This window comes from Macaca fascicularis, chromosome 5 (genome assembly GCF_037993035.2).
Source record: "Macaca fascicularis isolate 582-1 chromosome 5, T2T-MFA8v1.1".
NCBI lineage: Eukaryota > Metazoa > Chordata > Mammalia > Primates > Cercopithecidae > Macaca > Macaca fascicularis.
In genome coordinates, this window is record NC_088379.1 from 74,163,332 (window position 1) to 74,185,333 (window position 22,002).

The following is a 22,002-nucleotide window of genomic DNA, read 5'->3' on the forward strand; positions in this document are numbered from 1 at the left end:
AAAACAAAATAAATAAGAAAGAGATAATAAAAAATGTTTCTCACTGTTAGCGAAAGAAGTTGTAAGTAACAAAGGAGGGGATACTAAAATAATTCCTGTGATACTGAATTAGAATCCATAGTATCAACATGAAATCTTATGTGTCTTTATCTGGATATCTATCTATCTATCTATCTATCTATCTATCTATCTATCTATCTATCTGTCTGTCTGTCTGTCTGTCTGTCTGTCTGTCTATCTATCTATCTACCTAGTACATATGTAATTTAATAGGCAGGAACTTCATATAGATGTGTTTACAAGCAGTTTTGTGTGTACATACACCAAGACACTATCTATGGATTTCTAAGCTTAATCTTCTGAAAGTACCCAGGAAAAAAGATACTCCTGTAACAGTAAGAAAACTAGTGCCTAGATCCTGGTTTCTAAATAAATTTTTCAATAGAAAGAAATGGGGCTCATTAGAGAAATAGTTGATTATAGAACTTTTGTAGTGAAAATACAAGGTAAGATAGAACTATCTTGTGGTGGCAAAAACACAAAAGTGTTTCTAAAAATGGGATTATGTCACAAGGACAAAGAAGACAACATGAAGAAACTTCTGAAGGACAAAGCTGAAACAATTTAAGTAACAAAATAAATAACTGTGGTATTGAATTATAGCCCAGAGAGTAAAATAAACATTGATCAGCTCGTAATTACATAAAAATAATAACTGAATAATAGGTAAATATAGGAGAGAAGAAGCAGTTCTCTATTATACAAATATTCAAATCAATAAACATTGAAGAAATGAGGCAAAAATAAAATTACTAATAAGAAAATGTCATATGAGTAATTATTTCAGGCAAACTCTACTTATGAGTGTTAAAATCAGTGGGAGATATCTGAAAATAGGATATCTGTATAATCTCAATGCATCTCCCGAGAGGTATGTTTTAATTATGAAAGAAATAATAGCAACTTTATGTTGGCGAAATCTGGCAGAAAACACCTTCAAAATTTCAACAAGTTTAGCATCGCCTGTAATAGACATGTCAAGGTCATGTATCACCTAAAATGCACCGAGAAAGACATACATCACTTTTGTCTTATTCTTGTTAGAAGTACCAAAATTCAATCTAAGACGAACCCAAAATACTTCCTCCTTAGTCCTCTTCAAAAATTTAAAGATTATGAAAGAGCAGAAAGACTGGGAAACTATTGCAAATGTCACAGATTTCATTGGGAAACGCTACAATCAAATATAATGTGGATTGCTGGATTACATTCTTAAAAAGACAAAGGACATTAGGAGAAACAAAGATGATATCTTCATAAGGATTGTTACTTAGTTTATGGCATTGCTCCAAACTCAGTTTCCTGGTTTTGATCATTATACAATAGTTATATATTATCAATTGTTAATAATAAAGAAAGGGATGAAATGTATAGGTGAATTTCCTGCACTGATTTATTTTACCAAATTATTATTTTTTTTTTTAAGGAAAATACAAGAATGGTCACTCTCAATGTGAATGTGAAGATATGCTTAGTGTCCCAGGCTTTAAGAGTCTCTGGTCTTCAGGAGCTAGATGTTGAATATAAAAAAGAAAAAAATTTCATGGTAGTCCAAAACTTTTTGCTGTTATTATCCATTAGGTGTTGCTACAAATGCTTGAGACTCTGAAGAACTACTTTACAAATCAATTTAAGTGCTCAACAGTGGTATTAAATTTTTGTAAATTAATCCTTGGAGTATTGGTTGCATTTTGCTAAAAAATATTTGGAAATATTTAATCCCAGTGTTCAGCAATTGTTGTGCAAGGACAATTCAGTCTCCAATATTTTTAGGGAAATGCAATTATTGACAAATAATTTTTTAAGCAGGCAGACATTGTAATATATCTCTGCAAAAGCAAAGGAGCTAAACAAATAAAATAATGAGAGTTCCAAAGTTATATAGGGTTTAATTAGAAATTAAAAATTTGAAATTTGAAATATGTCAACATCTAGTGAAAATATATTGATGGAGTTTATATTTCTGAATGGATACATTTACATCCTATGGTGGAGTTGAATAAAATTGTGAGGGCCTGTTATTTGCTGTACCTAAAGTGAGCAAAATATAAATAGTCATAGAGAAAATGGTTTTACGATTTGTCTTACAAAAGTGCCTATTGAAGAAAGATACTTTGAATGGGAGCCAAAAAGTACTTTGAGTTATCTATGAAAGTAGACAATTGGATAGACATATTTATGCATTCAAAAATATTAGAAATATGTTTATTTTTAATTTCACAGAATATGCTCTGAGTTTACCAAGTACCTCAGCATCTGAAAAGAGTATTTATCAGTTAATACTATTTGTGTCAACAGAGAAGAATCAATCAATGGTATCTATAATATCAAATTTAGTAACCATAAAATTTAACTTTGAATAATATTGCAGGTAATTATATAGGGTCTATTGAAAAATGTACCCTTCAGGGAAATAATATGGTGTTGATGATACGGCATTAGAAGTAGATACAACTAAGAAATATAGTGAATATGCAACAAAATGTTTATACTTCTTATATTATTTTGAATGTTTGCTCAGTAAATAAAAATGTTTTGTGTTAATGCACATATTTCTTACTTTTTATTATTTAATACAAATTTGTATTTGTTAAAATAGTGTACGAATAAATTATCAATTTGTTGGTCATTACAAGTCTTCCAAAAAGTATAATGCATAAAATTTTTTTGCTTCCTTTCTACTCACAAAAATATCCGTTGGATAATACATGTTGTTAAATAAAAAAACATTTTTTTTTTAATTTCCATAAGTTATTGGAGAACAGGTGGTGTTTGGTTACATGGGTAAGTTATTTAGTGGTGGTTTGTGAGATTTTGGTGCACCCATCACTGTAGCAGTATACACTGCACCCTATTTGTGGTCTTTTATCCCTATTCCTTCCCACTCTTTCCCCTGAATCCCCAAAGTCCATTGTGTCATCCCTATGCCTTTTCATTCTCATAGCTTAGCTCCCATTTATGAGTGAGAACATACGATATTTGGTTTTCCATTCTTGAGTTACTTCACTTAGAGTAATAGTCTCCAATCTCATCCAGGTTATGCAAACGACATTAATTCATTCCTTTTTATGGCTGAGTAGTATTCCATCATAATGTGTACACATGTATATACACACACATATATGATGAGTGTGTATATATGATGAGTGTATATATAGATGAGTGTACATATGTATGAGTATATATATGATGAGTGTGTATATATGTGTGTATATATATGAGATGAGTGTGTGTGTGTGTATATGTATATATCAGAGTTTCTTTATTCACTCATTGATTGATGGGCATTTGGGTTGGTTCCATGTTTTTGCAATTTCAAATTGTGCTGTTATAAACGTGTGTGCAAGTATCTTTTTGGTATAATGACTTCTTTTCCTCTGGGTAGATACCCAGTAGTAGGATTGTTGGATCAAATGATAGTTCTACTTTTATTTCTTTAAGGAATCTTCACACTGTTTTCCATACTGGTTGTACTAGTTTACATTCCCACCAGCAGTGTAGAAGTTTTCCCTGTTCACCACATTCACACCAGCATACACTATTTTTATTATTATTATTATGGCCATTCTTGCAGGATTAAAGTGGTATTGCATTGTGATTTGATTTGCATTTCCCTGATCATTAGTGATGTTAAGCATTTTTTCACTTATTTGTTCACCATTTGTATATCTTCTTATGAGAATTTTCCATTCATGTCCTTAGCCCACTTTTTGATGGGATTGTTTGTTTATTTCTTACTGATTTGAGTTCTTTGTAGATTCTGGATATTAGTCCTTTGTCATATGTATTGATTGTGAAGATTGTGAAGATTTTTTCCCACTCTGTGGGTTGTCTGTTTACTCTGCTGACTGTTCCTTGTGCTGTGCAAATCTCTTTAGTTTAATTAAGTCCCAGTAATTTATCCTTGTTTGTATTACATTTTCTTTTGGGTTCTTGATCATGAAATCCTTGTGTAAGTAAATGTCTAGAAGGGTTTTTCCAATGTTGTCTTCTAGAATTTTTGTGGTTTTGCATCTTAAATTTATATCCTTAATCCATTTTGAGTTGAATTTTGTGTAAGGTGAGAGATGAGGATCGAGTTTCATTCTCCTACATGTGGCTAGCCAATTATGGAGATAAGGTTGGAAAAGTAGCCTGTGAACATAGAGGTCTGTTGTTTTAGTCCAGTTCCCTGGGAAACAGACCCTGAGACAGACAATTTCATTTAGGAAATTTTCTGGGGAATGTTCTTGCTAACAACTGCAGGAGAGTGAAGAAAGCACAGTTGAGCATAGAGAGAGGTTTAACTGCCATACAGTTCCAATAGAGGCTTTATTTGATCCCTTGAGGAGCTCTGGAAAACTCACAGGTGCCCTAAATTGCAGCAAGGGATCAGAGATTTTGCATCACCACAGTGAATAGTCACTGGTTTTGGGAAAGATTGTCTTGGGCAAGTTGATTTCTTAAGTTGACAGAGACTCAGATCTGATCTTCGCAGCTGGGGAAGCAAGTATTTTGCCCTATACTAAAAAACTGAAGAGTTTACTTCACCATCCATTTCATTTTTATATTATACACACACACACACACACACACATATGTATATATATTTATGTGTAATGACCATTGAAGTGTTTCAAGCAGGATAATAACATGATAAGATTATTACTTTAGCTGTTACACGGACAAGAAGTTGAAAGTAAGGCAATACGTTAGGATTTTCCAGAGAAACAGAACCAGTAAGATATATAGACATAAGATAGGAGCTTTGTCATGGTAATTGGCTTATTAAATTATGCAGGCTGAAAAGTCCCATAATAATATGCTGTCTGCAAGCTGGAGAACAAAGGAGGCTTGTGGTATACTTCAAGTATGAGTCTGCAGGCCTGAGAACCCAGGGAGCCTCTGGTGTAACTCAGTCTGAGAATGAAGGCCCACAATTCTGAACATCTGAGGTCTGAGGTTAGCAAAAGATAAATGTCATAGATCAGGAAGAGAAACAACTTGCCCTTCCTCTGCCTTTCTGTTATATCTGGAGGATTGTGTTTGGATGATCGTTGCCCACATTTGGGAGGACAACTTTTTTGTATTTAGTCTACTGATTGCATTACTAATATCTTCTGGAACCACTGTCATAGGTAGGCCCAGAAATAATGCTTTACCAGCTACCTGGGTATCTCTTAACCTACTCAAGTTGACACCAAAAATTTAAAATCACAGGCAATGAGGAAAGGGGGAGGAGAAATTGGGATGGTATTGTCATAGTCCAGAAAGAGCCTGGTGGTGATCAGCAGCCATGTTTGGAAAGAGAGAGAAGCAGATGTGAAGGAGGCTTGCCCCTGCCATCCCAGACCCAGTCAAAGAGGCACCAGAGGCTCACATACCTTGCTTCTGAATATATAAAGTATATCAAACAACAAGCTGCTAAGAAAAATGCATTATATCTTTCTACATTGACAAATACACCTTTATTATGATGAAATAAAAAAGCAATTTTTACAGGTATGGTTTCATATAACTAAAAGTCAGAAAAATAGTAAACACCTTAACTATTACTGCACATCACTGGAAGTTCTATTGTTGAGTAAAGTATAATTTGTAATCTACAAATTTATTGAATACAATGTATTTTTATTTCTATTATGTTAGCAAAATTACCAATTATGTTGTTAAAACAAAACCTATTAAAATATTCTCCAAAAATTGTCTGTCATTATTTTTGAGAATATTTTAATAGAAGCATAAAAATGAGCATATTTTATCAAACATTAAATACATAAAGTTTAAACATTAAAATTATCTTAACATATTGTTTTAAAATTGTTTTTCTAAATGTTTAAAATTATTCAACTTAAAAAAAATTATAATAAATGTTTCTTAATAACACAATAATTATATAATATATGATTATATTATATATTTAATGATATGATACATTATATAATAATTATGAGTAATAAATCTGTAACAAATATTATTTAAATAAAAAATTAATTAAATGTTTTGAAAATTAAATTAATTTATAGCAATAAATCAATTTACAATTCTGGAGTTTAATCTATATCTAGTTGTCAATGTAAGAAGTTGGAATCAAACAATTCCTGTCATTCATTGATCTATCTAAATCTATCTGTATTAGTCAGGATTTCCAGAAGGACAGAACCAATAGACTATATGTGTATATAAAATGGAGTTTGTTAGGGACAAGTGGCTCACATGATTACTAAAGAAAATCCCAGGAGAAGCTGTCTGCAAGCTGGAGAAAGAAAGAAGCCAGTAGCACGTCTCAGTGCAAGTCTGAAAAATCTCAAAACCAGAGAAACTGACAGTGAGCTCTCAGTCTGAGGTGAGGGTTGGATAGCCCCTGAAAAGCCGCTGGTCCCAATATCCAAAGTTCCAGAGGAGTCCAAAGGCTGAAGAACCTACAGTCTAATGTACAAAGGCAGGAGGAGAGGAAGCCAAGCGTCTGGCATGGCATGGGAAGAGAGAGCAAGATGACTCAGCAAGTAAACCACTTACCTTCCTTCTGCCTTCTTTGTTGTAGCTGTGTTTTCAGGCAATTGAATGGTACCCACCTTCATTGAGAGTGAGCCTTCCTGTCCTAGTCCACTGAGTCAAATGTCAATCTCCTCTGGCAACAACCTCACAGACACACTCAGAAACCATGCTGATCAGCCATTTAGGTATCCCTCAATGCAGTCAAGTTGATACCTATATTAACCATCACACTATCTTTCTAACTTTTAAGAGTAATTTGAATTGCTCTTTATGAATGTAATAGTAGTTGCAGGACCACAAGTTGAAACAGGAAAAGAAGAGAAATAAGGACATTGGTACCATTAGGAGATAATACTTCATAAAGCAAGAAATGATTGCATTTATACTACTTAAAAGGACAGATATGACTAGTTAATTCTTTTGTCTTTTCTTTTACCTAAAGATGTCAAACTCTCAACTCTATCTTGCTCACTGAGAGCAATATTAATGGCTTAAGTTGGCAGCTATAGAACCCGCAACACTTCAAGGCATTCAGTCACCTTTTATATCTAATTTTATATATAAAATTGGATTGAGCCAGGAGAACCATTTACCTGTGACTGAACTAGTAGTGTTCCTAAGGGTGGCATTTAGGATTATGAGGTTACATTGTTCCCATGTTAAATGCCACATCCTAAGTGTCAGAGGTGGTTGTGTGTGTGTGCATGTGTGTGCATATACGTTTTAATCCTTTTAATATCTGAGACCTTCAAAAGAGCAGAGGTCAGCACAAAGTTTTTTTGTTTGTTTGTTTTCTTTATTGTAAGGGCAGAACTAGAATGAAGGGAACATTCTTGGATCTATTTTGTATATTTGAGATGTGTGCAATAACTACTTTTATAATCATTGATTATATTTTTATTTACATTTTAAATTCCATTTTATTTATTTTACCATCTGTTTCTGTGCCTATTATGGCTGACAGAGACTTGAGGGTGGAGAATGAAGAAAATAGGGTGAAGGTCATACGGTCTACAAAAGCTTTTTTCATTCAATGAAATATCTGCATATTTATAGTTCCAAAAACAAGAATGACCCTCATCTGAAATATCACAATATAACCATTTAGCTGTCTACAACAAGATATCTTCCCTGTTGGAATGTCAATCTTGCAAGAGGAAAGAGCTCTCATAAAAAAATAATAATTCTAGTATTATATTTCAATTAGAGGTGTCAAGAAAGCAGTTGCTCTTAAATTATGGAGAAATGAGAGCATGACTTTTGTTTTTCTGTTTGTTAATTGGTTTTTGAAAAATTGATAATTGTGATATTTTGCTACAAAATAAAAAAATTCTAAAGAAAGTTGGACAATTGTATAGAGTCCTTACAAAGTCTATCATGTTATATAATTTGTATTTTATTTTGATAAGAATGGGAAGGCATTTAAAACCGCTAAACAGGATGTTGATATGTCTTTTTATCATAAAGTGGTCAATTTAGCAGCAGTGTTGAGAAAAGTTTTGAGGGACATGACAGTAGAAACAGAAAAACCAGTTTGGACATTGATACTATAATCTGTGTAAACTAAGTTTCTGTGAACTAAAATTGGCAGTAGGAATGGAGTGAGAAATACATACACTAGCATTAATGGTATGTACTATGGGTACTATGCATGTGACAGGAGAAAGCAGGTACGGTTCCTGAAATGAGGGGTTAAGTTGGTAGCAGAGAAATTGACTAAGGTTAGGAATATAGAATGAGAAGCAGATATAACTCCCAATGCAATCCCTCCCCCCTCCCCACTCCCCCCTCCCCATGATAGGCCCCGGTGTGTGATGTTCCCCTTCCTGAGTCCAAGTGATCTCATTGTTCAGTTCCCACCTATGAGTGAGAACATGCGGTGTTTGGTTTTCTGTTCTTGTGATAGTTTCTTAAGAATGATGGTTTCCAGCTGCATCCATGTCCCTACAAAGGACACACACTCATCCTTTTTTATGGCTGCATAGTATTCCATGGTGTATATGTGCCACATTTTCTTAATCCAGTCTGTCACTGATGGACATTTGGGTTGATTCCAAGTCTTTGCTATTGTGAATAGTGCTGCAATAAACATACTTGTGCATGTGTCTTTATAGCAGCATGATTTATAATCCTTTGGGTATATACTCAGTAATGGGATGGCTGGGTCATATGGTACGTAAATGACGAGTTGATGGGTGCTGACGAGTTGATGGGTGCAGCACAGCAACATGGCACAAGTATACATATGTAAGAAACCTGCACGTTATGCACATGTACCCTAGAACTTAAAGTATAATAATAATAAAAAATAAAAAAAAAAAAGAATGAGAAGCAGAATGAGGTCGGGGAATAGCTGAGATAAAAGCAGGTTTGATCACACTGCATTTGAGATTCTAGGTAGCACACAAGTAAAAGTTATTCAAGAACGAGTTGAATGTGTGGCAGTTGTGCTCAAGGAAATCATTTGACCTGAGAATAGAAATCCAGATTTCATCAATATTAACATATGGGTTTAATATAGGGGAAAAATGAGATATAAAGAAATGTGCTTTGAGAAGAGAATAATCAATATCAATAAATAAGAAAAAGGCAAAACAGAAAGATCCTGAAAAAACTGGGGCCAGAGAATGTATGAACAAGTGTACTGAATACGTTTAGGAACAATATATATATAAGTAAAAACTAAACCTTAAACATTTGTTTAAGGCACATTTGGTTTGGTTTTTAGGTTCATCATCCTTAGAAATGATCTGTGGCTTTCTAGGTTTAAAATCGTGTATTCAGAGTGGTTTCAAGATGGCCAAATAGGAACAGCTCCAGTCTACAGCTCCCAGCGTGAGCGACACGGAAGATGGGTGATTTCTGCATTTCCAACTGAGATACCGGGTTCAGCACACTGGGGCTTCTTGGACAGTGGGTGCAGTCCACGGAGTATGAGCGGAAGCAGGGCAGGGCATCGCCCAACCTAGGAAGCACAAAGGGTCAGGGAATTCCCTTTCCTAGCCAAGGGAAGCTGTGACAGATAGTACCTGGAAAATCGGGACACTCCCAATTGAGAACAAAGACACAACATACCAGAATCTCTGGGAAACATTTAAAGCAGTGTATAGAGGGAAATTTATAGCACTAAATGCCCACAAGAGAAAGCAGGAAAGTTCTAAAATTGACACCCTAACATCAAAATTAAAAGAACTAGAGAAGCAAGAACAAACACATTCAAAAGCTAGCAGAAGGCAAGAAATAACTAAGATCAGAGCAGACCTGAAGGAGATAAAGACACAAAAAAACCCTTCAAAAAATCAATGAATCCAGAAGCTGGTTTTTTGAAAAGATCAGCAAAATTGATAGACCACTAGCAAGACTAATAAAGAAGAAAAGAGAGAAGAATCAAATAGATGCAGTAAAATATGATGAAGGAGATATTGCCACTGATCCCACTGAAATACAAACCACCATCAGAGAATACTATAAACAGCTCTATGTAAGTAGGCTAGAAAATCTTGAAGAAATGGATGAATTCCTGGACACATACACCCTCTCAAGACTAAACGAGGAAGAAGTTGAATCCCTGAACAGACAACTAGCAGGCTCTGAAATTGAGGCAATAATTAATAGTCTACCAACCAAAAAAAGTACAGGACAAGATGGACTCACAGCTGAATTCTACCAGAGGTACAAAGAGGACCTGGTACCATTCCTTCTGAAATGATCCCAATCAATAGAAAAAGAGGGAATCCTCCCTACCTCATTTTATGAGGCCAGCATCTTCCTGATACCAAAGCCTGGCCGAGGCACAACAACAAAAAAAGAATATTTGACCAATATCCCTGATGAACATCGATGCAAAAATCCTTAATAAAATACTGGAAAACCTAATCCAGAAGCACATCACAAAGCTTATCCACCATGATCAAGTTGGCTTCATCCCTGTGATGCAAGCCTGGTTCAGCATATGCAAATCAATAAATGTAATCCATCATATAAAAATAATCAAAGACAAAAACCACATGATTATCTTAATAGATGCAGACAAGGCCTTCGACAAAATTCAACAGCCCTTCATGCTAAAAATGCTCAATAAACTTGGTATTGATGGGACATATCTCAAAACAATAAGAGCTATTTATGACAAACCTACAGCCAATATCGTATTGAATGGGCAAAAACTGGAAGCATTCCCTTTGAAAACTGCCGCAAGACAGTGATGCTCTCTCTCACCACTCCTATTCAACATAGTGTTTGAAGTTCTGGCGAGGGCAATCAGGAAGGAGAAAGAAATAAAGGGTATTCAATTAGGAAAAGAGGAAGTCAAATTGTCCATGTTTGCAGATGGCATGATTGTATATTTAGAAACCCCATCATCTCAATCCAAAATCTCCTTAAGCTGATAAGCAACTTCAACAAAATCTCAGGATGCAAAATCAATGTGCAAAAATAACAAGCATTCCTATACACCAATATACACCAATAACAGAGAAACAGAGAGCCAAACCATGAGTGAGCCCCCATTCGCAATTGCTTCAAAGAGAATAAAATACCTAGGAATCCAACTTACAAGGGATGTGAAGGATCTCTTCAAGGAGAACTACAACTTACTGCTCAATGAAATAAAAGAGGACAGAAACAAATGGAAGAACATACCATGCTCATAGATAGGAAGAATCAATATCATGAAAATGGCCATAATGCCCAAGGTAATTTATAGATTCAATGCCATCCCCATCAAGCTACCAATGACTTTCTTCACAAAATTGGAAAGAAACTTTAAAGTTCACTTAGAACCAAAAAAGAGCCCGCATTACCAAGACAATCCTAAGCCAAAAGAACAAAGCTGGAGGCATCACACTACCTGACTTCACACTATACTACAAGGCTACAGTAATCAAAACAGTATGGTACTGGTACCAAAACAGAGATATAGACCAATGGAACAGAACAGAGTCCTCAGAAATAATACCACACATCTGCAGCCATCTGATCTTTGACAAACCTGACAAAAACCTCAAGAAATGGGGAAAGGATTGCCTATTTAATAAATGCTGCTGGGAAAACTGGCTAGCCATATATAGAAAGCTGAAACTGGATCCCTTCCTAACACCTTATTCAAAAATTAATTCAAAATAGATTAAAGACTTACATGTTAGACCTAAAACCATCAAAACCCTAGAAGGAAACCTAGGCAATACCATTCAGACCAAAGGCATGGGCAAGGACTTCATGACTAAAACACCAAAAGCAATTTCAACAAAAGCCAAAATTGACAAATGGGATCTAATGAAACTAAAGAGTCTCTGAACAACAAAATAAACTACCATCAAAGTGAACAGGGAACCTACAAAATGGAAGAGAATTTTTATAATCTACCCATCTGGCAAAGGGCTAATTTCCAGAATCTACAAAGAAATTAAACAAATTTACAAGAAAAAAAATCAAACAACCCCATCAAAAAGTCGGCAAAGGATAAGAACAGACACTTCTCAAAAGAAGACATTCATACAGCCATCAGACACATGAAAAAATACTCATCATCACTGGCCATTAGAGAAATGCAAATCAAAACCACAATAAGATACCATCTCACACCAGTTAGAATGGCAATCATGAAAAAGTCAGGAAACAACAAGTGCTGGAGAGGATGTGGAGAAATAGGAACACTTTTATACTGTTGGTGGGACTGTTAACTAGTTCAACCATTGTGGAAGACAATGTGGAGATTCCTCAATGATCTACAACTAGAAATACCGTTTGACCCAGCCATTCCATTCCTAGGTATATACCCAAAGGATTATAAATCATGCTGCTATCAAGACATATGCACATGTATGTTTATTGTGGCACTATTCCCAATAGCAAAGACTTGGAACCAACCCAAATGTCCATCAAGGATAGACTGGATTAAGAAAATCTGGCACATATACACCATGGAATACTATGCAGCCATAGAAAATGACGAGTTCATGTCCTTTGTAGGGATATGGATGAAGCTGGAAACCATCATTCTGAGCAAACTATCACAAGGACAGAAAACCAAACACCTCATGTTCTCACTCATAGGTGGGAATTGAACAATGAGAACACTTGGACACAAGGTGGGGAACATCACATACCGGGCCTGTCATGGGGTCGAGGGAGGGGGAAGGGATAGCATTAGGAGATATACCTAATGTAAAGACGAGTTAATATGTGCAGCACACCAACATGCCACACGTACACATATGTAACAAACCTGCATGTTGTGCATATGTACCCTAGAACTTAAAGTATTAGAAAAAAACAAACAAACCCTGTATTCAATCAACAAACAACATCCACACAAGGTTAATTAAGAGTGTGTGTGTGTGTGTGTGTGTCTGTCTATCTGTCTTTTTATATGAGTTTGTGTGTCGATTATATATAATAGATTATATGAGTTATATATATAGTATATAATTGGGTTATATCATCGGGAAAGAGATATCTGAAGTGTTATGTATTGGCTTTTACATGCTTTGGCGTCAAGCAAGACGAGTCATTCCTGTCCATCTCTATTGGCTAGAAGTAATACCTTGCCCTTCATAACTTCATGAAGCAGGGAAATGTGTAAGAAACAGACTGTGTGATTCAGTTTTCCCCTGTGCTATAGGAGATAAAGTGTTCCACACAAGCAATATCTATCTACATCACTTACAGTAGCCTAATCAAGGTGTCAATATTTTTATGAGTCACCACACATGAGGTTAACATTAAATGATTAATCAAATTTGTAAGTAGAGGCTCAATAAATATGTGTTGAACTGAAAAATTCACATTTAAATTTTTATGTGTATTGGTTTTGTATCAATTTTAATTTGCAATGTTGTTTAAACAGTGTAATCGAATTGTCTCCAAATGGATCTTCCTTGCAAAGTATTATTCCCTAAATCTTGAATTAATTAAAATGTAAACTTAAGTTTTTCATCCTCAAATAGTTATTTAATAAATGCCTAAATAGTTCATTAGAAGGAAGGTAACAATAGATACCTATTATTTATTCATGAAAAGCATCCTCTTTTGGAATATTACCCACGTAGATCTATTCCTCTTTCATTTTACTGACATTTGAACACCTCTTGTGAGTCCAAGTAGAAGAGATGTTCTATTCATACTATACTTATGAAATGTTCTTGCCAACATATCTTTTATATTTTCTTTCTATGCATCTGGTTCTGCTCCTTTCTCTATATCTTTAATTCAAGTGACTTTAACTTGTGGATTGCTTCAAAATAGGTCATAGTAGTATAGATGTAAGGAGTATAAACAAGCCAAATATACTACATCAAAGCATAAAGGTTTTAAAATTCCATTGCTTCATTATAGCAAGAGAACATAGTAATTATTTTGATTATAATTATAATTGTGTTAATTACAATAATCTGTACAAATTTCTCTAAACCCCAAAATTAAAGCAATAAATATCTTGTGCTTAATAAGGCAGACTCATTTAACCTTACCTGTTTCAAACGCATTTTATTATATCTTTTTAAAATATAATTTTTGTTTGTGAAAAAAATACAATTTCAGTTTTCATAAGCATTATAGCATGATTATTGTACTTGGTCAGTTAAACAAAGTAACTTACAATAGGACTTGGGGTGTTAGTATTTTTCCAAGTGTTTAGGAGTATTGAATTTAAATAAAATGAACAAAACCTTCTTATTTTCAGGCCTTTTCACATAGAGAAATAGAGATTAAGTTACAATATATATGAAACCAGGCCATTCCACAGACTGGGGTACAAGCTAACGGGCAGTAAGAGAGTGAGAAAAAATTATTTGAAACTAGCAGGAACTTTGACACTACTGTGCAACATTTATCTCAAAGATAAGGAAACACCCTAGATTGATTTTAATAGTGGGAGAGGAAAGCATGAAGGAAGATGGCAAAGGTAAGCAGAAAAGAAATGACTGCTTATGAAATTCTTTCATTGTTTAGACTCAATCTTCTTTATTTTACTGAGTTCTTTCAACATTTGAGGTTGCTTTTATTCAATATTTATTTTATAAAACCTAAGGCTGAATTAAAACAAGTAACTTGCCAAAAAGTTTTAGAGTGGTCAAAGCCAATATACAAATGATAAACACATTATTTTCACAGTTTCCTTTGAGAGAGAATTATCTTGTTTAAGGAAAATATGTTTGTGGCCAATTGGGGTAGAAGACATTGTTTTAGGGAGTAGATGGAGGCAGGAGCTCAAACCACACACACAAAATGACACTTTTTATTAAATAAAGGGGGTTGAGGGATCATGACTTTGGTGTGCTGATAAAAGGAAAGTTAAAAAACAAAAATGACAACTACAAAAACAAAGATTCAAGCAAGCAAAAATTCAAAGCAGAGAGGTTTTGTGAAATTGAGTTTTCCATAAGCTAAAAATCCAAATTTCTAGATGCAAAGTGATCCAGCTTTGTGTTTCTCAAATCCTCAGTGAAGAATGATGTACATTTGGTTGGGAGTCTTGTTGTCATAGTTGTTGTAGTGGTTTTCTGAAATTTGAACATGGGTCTGTATTTCAAATGTGGAAGATGCATTATGGAACAGATAAACATGTAGAAAGGAAAGCCTTAATTAAGTACAAGGCCTCTCAATCTCACAGAATTTGGTTTTCTTGTCAATTTACCTAGATCTTAAAAGTCAGAATAGGTCATCTAATACCTTTCTTTCATTTGACTTGTTTTCTTAGCTTAGCATAAAACAAATAATGAATAAAAAAGCATGAATTAAGTAAATTTTGTGTGAATTACTACTGAAAATCTCCTGGAAATTCTGAGTGAAAATCTAAATATACATTTAAAGAAAGAAAATTATACAGTTCTATGTGTTTAAAATATATACTTTAAATTAAAGTGTTTCTAAGTAGGAGTTATGTCAACTTGTTTCAATAAGTAGATAAAATAAATTTGTAATTAGGAGCATCTGTTTGGTTATAAACATATGCTATAACCCATAAACCTAGATTTTTCTCTTAAGCAAGCCAAACACATTTCCTATAGTACCACTTACAATTTGAGTCTCTTTAGAAAGAAAACATCTTTCTAGATATATTTTGGGGGCATGCCTTCCATAGTGGTGAAGACCTTTGGATATACATTCAGGAGGATATGGTTCAATTGCTGACTCAGCCACCTCCTATCCATGTGGGCTTTGGCGAATTTCTTAATTTCTCTGAGCCTGTGGTTTCTCCATCTTCCAAACAGTGCATTTTCATCACTCCATCTCTGCTTGCCTGATGAAAGACTCTAAAACTTAGAGGTGAAAACTACAGCCATTTTAGTATGCTTGCAGTTCTATGAGAGAGAAATTTGGGCCTGACACAAGGATACTGTGGTCTCTGGTTTGCCATGTCTGGGACCTGTGTTCTGCTTTTCAGTTGGGTTTTGATGGCTTCTTCATGACCATGCCTACTAATTTAGTGTTCCTTGGCTTCTCATTCTTCATGTGTTTCATCCTTCATTCTAAGTGGCTTGGGTTTTTCACAACTTGGTGGTATCTGGAAAGTCACACAACTTACATGTGATTGATTTTGAAGTGGCGGGAAGTAAAAGCATTTATGGGCTACAACAAGAAGTGGCCACTCCCAATATGTTCTTTTGATTAAAGAAGTTTCAAGTCCTGACCAGATTCAAGGGTATGGGGAATAAACTGGACACAACTTTATGAGGAGTGGCAGAATCACAATGCAAAACAGCATGTCTGATAGGAGATATGGTGCTGGCTGTTTTTAAGAAATATAACATGCCACACAGGATAATGATACCTTTCTTATGAAAGTTTTGTGAAGTTTAAAAAATGTATCAAGATCTGACACACATTCAGTAAGTGTCATCAGTCATATAAAATTGAATAAGTATAAAATTTCCACAATCTCAGTTCAGATTATCATAAATTCTCATGTAGTAAAACTGAATTTAGGATTGTTGGAAAAATAGTGTGATTCAACTACAGTGTTAAACCAAAATGAAAAAAATAGTAATGAAAATGATAGGATTCTTGTATATAAAATATACAAACTCACAGTACGATATTATTTTTCTTACAAATGCCATGCATTGACATTATCAACTCTTCTTTCTTGTTGTTCCAGTATCTGCAATAAACCTGAGGAGTTGGGAGGTAGACTTACCTACCTGGGAAGTTATTGAAGGATCAGGAGATAGAATATGTTTGCAAAAGCAAGATTTCTATAGGAGAAATATCAGAATAATGAGAACCAAGGAATAAGGAAATTTAAAGTCCTTTGATCAGAGTCAGTTGTAGTTTTTATACAGAAAATTTTCACATGCCAGTGTCCAGAAACTGAAGTGGAGTGAGTTGTTTAGAATTGACTTGAATTAGGTCTAGATGCCTTGGCCGTGGTAGTGTGGTGATGATGAAACCAACTCTTATAAATAACATTGGGTCTTCAAGCTTACCTTTAGTTAATTGTAGATACATTTCTTTCTCCTTTGTTTAAGCCAACAATCCAGTCTCATGTAGAATTTAGCATAATATTCCTGAGTTGAAATACATATTTGGCAAAATGATAGCCTTGGGTTTTAGCCTATCCTATTTATTAACATCAGATAAACTGTTCCTTTCAGTTTTTATTGTTTTTGTGACCTCTTATTGATAATTTGTCAAAACGACACCAAACTGAAAGAATAAATAATATCTTGAATAATGTGAACTCTTCCATCTCCTCAAAGATTGAAATGGATGGAATGTTTATCTCTTAAATGTTTTCTGGTAAATCTGGGTAAAGGAAGGATATTTCAGGAGTGTGAGTCACACTTGTATTTATATCGGCATCTACATTTTTACTTGCATTGGCTTGCCACAGACTTAAGGAAGTAAAGCATTATTTGTTTCCAGTTTGGTGCTAATGTACATGACTAATGCACTAATAAATATTGCAAGCAAATCAATTGTACTTCCTAACAGCAAGGTGAACGGCAATAGCATTTTATGCAAGATCATAGGAGATTGAGCACTAAACCTGAAAAAAGATGATTCTAACCCTGACATTTCATTATTTCTTGGGATTTGTGCATCTCCCTTAATGTACGGTTAATGTAATTTGAAGTTATGAATCTTTTTTATAGTCTTACTCTATATTCTTAAAGTAACAAATCTCAAGTTGTGATTATAGCACGGAAAGCATTCACAGAATTCTGACCAGGAAACCAAATACTCAAACATTTTCATCCTTCCTGCGGAAAATATATAAATTCTACTTATTTTTCACTGGAGTATATGTTTTGTGTGAATAACGTCTGACATGTATTTGTTAGTAGTAAAATTCTTAGAATCTATCCCAATCAGCTCATTGTTTCTTCCAAGGAAACATGGAGTTGAAATAAAAAGAAAGAATAAACAATGGAAATATTGATTTTAGCTATAAATGCAGTGTAATAGACCATTTCAGGACTCTCTGTGCCCATGGAGTTGTATTCCCAGCATCAATTTAAAGTGACTGAGCAACTTATGTGACCAATCCTGTAAGGCTGCCAAACAAGAATGGATTATTTTTAAAGGCTTTGAAGCATATGCCGAGGAGCATTTTCCATTCATTTAAAATCTGAATGTATGAAAAACTTTTCTTACTCAGAAAAATCCACTGCTTGCTTACTTTCATAAAATATACCAATATTTTCCCCTGTGGTGTGCAGATACATTGATGTTTAGGGCAATGTTTATGTGTATATGTGTATATGACTGATCACACCATAAGAGTTCCTTTAGACCCCTCATCATTATTCCTGAAATCCTCTACCCAAAGATGGAAAAGGACACTCTCGTACTCAAGCAAAGTCTGAAGCAAAGAACACACACCAGAAAAAAATGGGGAGTGCCTCAGTAAAGGGGAGTTGGATGAACTTTTAAGGTTTGGGTTATTATCAATAATTTCTAGAAGAGATATATAAAAGGAGGGGGAAGTTCTGGGTTGGGCGTTGCATTAAAAGTGGGGAAAGGTAGGAAAAAGTATATAAAGTTGATTTGATATCAATAATTTTTATCCATGAGGAGGGAAGATTAAATCAGGCCTAGAGGTGACACAGGTAAAAATAATTCATGCTCAGAGGGGCTTAGCCATGCTTCCAGCAACATTATAGCCTTGACCATGTCCTGTTATAAATATTGTTTATGCTCTAGTGATTGATTCTCGTTAGGGCTGATTTGCACCTTCTCAGTATGTTGGAAAAAGATAGAAACATATTGAGCTCACACTTTACCTTTTTATAGAAGTATTTATTTGTTAGAATTTCATAATTTTTGAAAAACTCAAAATTAGGGTGCATGAAGATATTTGTTAGAAGAGTTAGACCAAAACTAGGTATATCTAATATACAATAAATTATATTTATGTTATGTATACTATACATATAGGCATATTGGATATATGGTGTATTTTACATACATATATCTGACTTATCTCACAGATCATATATAATAAATGCAGAACAAATTATATGCAAATTTATAAATATATGAATTTTATGTATATGTAAATTTCACATTCAAGCTAAGCAAAGTCTTTACAATTACAATAAAATTTATCATTATAATACTGCAGAGATTCCCAGGGAAATAATTTGCTTCACAATTCACAGGGATTTGCTCCAGAGTTATTGACAGTTACAAAATATTGCTAATCCTTACCATAGAAAAACAGAAATTCAGTGCTGATCTTCAGGTATCATATGATATAAAATAACCCAGAGAACAATTTGAAACTTCCTGTAGATGGGAGAACAAAGAAAAGATAAACAAGCCTCCCACTTCATCTGCTTTGATCAATCCTTGCAGAAACAGAGGTCTGAATTAACACCTGAGGCCTTTCTTATGGACTAAAATACCACTTTCCTCTTCAAGTCTTGTCCTTTTTCTGCTCTATTATTTTTTAAACTTCTTTCACTCACAATGTTCAGATACAATGTTAATTCTACAATCTGACAGAGAGATCTAAACGTGAGACTGTGACAGTCAGCATATCAAATACATTGAGAGAGAGAGAAAAAAAAAACACAATAGCAAAACATCTTCATGATGAATAGCTTTTGGTTCACCATTAGAACCTCAGTGTATAGCACCATATCTGATATAGTGCAGTACTTCAAATACTTATGATGTGAACTAATCAATCAATGACATAGAATCTGTGTTTATGTACATGTCCTAATAGTCTACTACTATATGTTACAATAATAACTGACCACCAAATCTCAGTGATTTATAAGAACAAAGGTTCATTTCTCATGTATTCTGAATAACTGTCGTGGGTTAGTTATGAATTGTTTTTGTGTTGATTGCATTTAGAAATCAAAATAACAGAAAAATTCCTGTCCTGAAAAATTGCTATGGCAGGGGAAGATTAATAGTATTTACAGCTTTTCACTGCATTTCGTTGGCCATATCAAGTCACATGACCAAAACTGACACTCAAGTGATCAAGAATAAATAAAGTCAGAGCATTTTTGTGAACAGCTAAGCAATGTCCCACATATGGCCTAATTAATGCTAAAAATATTTGAAAAAGCAAATGAGATAGAGACTAATAGCATCTTGGTCCCAAAAAGGTGATGACTGAGAGTCATTTGTAAAATTTATCTCAATGCTTTCAATTGCCCTGTTATGAGAGAAGCTAAAGGCACTAACAGATTAAAAGAGCATCCTTTGAAAACTGTGTATAATCATTTACATGGTAAGTAAACTTGGGATCTAGACCTGCTTTCAAATTTACGAAAATATATTGTGTGCTCCTTTCTCATATTGTCTGTAAGGATATACTAACAGGAATGACAGCACTCCTAAACTTTAAGCTTAAAAGGAATAGGAGGAAATGAACCACAGTTAATTTGAGAGACTGAAAACACAGATATTTCTGGGATAATGTACTCAGTGTGCATATATTTCTAAAAAGCTACCTTCTATTATCAAGGTAAGTACCTTTCAGTCTTTAAAGAGTAACAGCTTGTCTGGGCATCAGTAAAATTACTGTGAATCTGACACATTCAGTAAAACTCTTCCAGTCTTTTCATAACTACAACTGGTAGAGAATATAATTTTAACCAACTTGAAAGTTTTTATTTTTGCTGCTGCTAATAGTTATTTTACTATAAAGCAATTTCATTGGTGACAATGGTGTCAATGAAGGTTGTTCTAGGTGAGTTTAATTAATAAGGTTTTAAACAATTTTTATCATTTGCCAATTCAAACATAATGCATTTATATTGCTTTTCTTACTACTAACAATAAAAATGTGTTAAATAGCTGCTTTTCTCCAAATAACATTCATCTTTTAAGGCCTTAACAAGCCTCACCTTTTGCATAATATCATTTTCATCCATTCCAGATTCCACTGATCTCTTTGTTACTGTGCAGCACTTTAGTGCATGAACAACTGATTTTGTTATTTAATAATGTGTACCATCTGGGTTTGTTCCCAGGGTAACTCACCTTCCACAGAAATTTTGTTTACTCTCCTCACCTTTAATTGCACTAAATGATTAGAGCTAGCAGTTGCAGTAAAAACAGCCACCACAACCTTGTTGCTTGCTATGAGAAATGTACTATGCCAGGCTTCTGATATTTATTAATAAGTAATAAACCCAATTGGGATACTGTTCCAAGTACAGTTCTATTTTCTTGGGCCATGGCAGTGAACAATATAAGCAGAACTCTTGCCTTTAGACTTAATATTAATACTTAATATGTAAAACAGCTTGGTCAGATTGATATTATCTCCCTTTTGTACCTGAATGCAATAAGTGGCTAAGCAGGGCAGGGTTGATTGACTTTCTCAGGCCAACGTACCAGCAAGTAGAAGAAGGCATTAGTTTGCTAGGGCTGCCATAATATTTACTTTCTTACTGTGTTGATGATGGTTGACCATGGTCTCACTTTTCAACTTTTTCACTTTTATCACAGTTCACTGCCTGTTGTCTTTGGAGTTTCTGACTATTCTTGAGAAGGTTGTTTGCTCCTTCAGCTTGGACAGGATGGCTTTCCTAACACCACCCTCCAATTTCCATCTTGAGTCCTGACAAAGCCCTCAGACTTAAGTCTCTTCATCACTGAGGATGGGTCATTTGGAAATGTATTTTTAAGGTATCTTGGAAGCCAAATGAAAAATACTTATGAATGATACAGACTTCTTGCTTCTTAAGACAAAATAACATTTTAATTTTAAAATGATCAAGATTTTTTAACAAAGTAGACCTCCTTGGTAATACCTACATACAAACAGATTTAAAGGCATCAGCCACAAAATCTTAAAGCACAATAATCACACAGTTATTTATGATTTATATTGTGATACTTTATTTCAGCTACATTTGATTTCATCATTATTGTTTTCATAGTCATAATCATCCCCATAAAATTTTTAACACCCACCGTGGCCCAAATGGCAGAAACATTGTTCCTGTTTATATTAGAGTTCCAGAGAAACAACCAATAAAAAGTATGTAC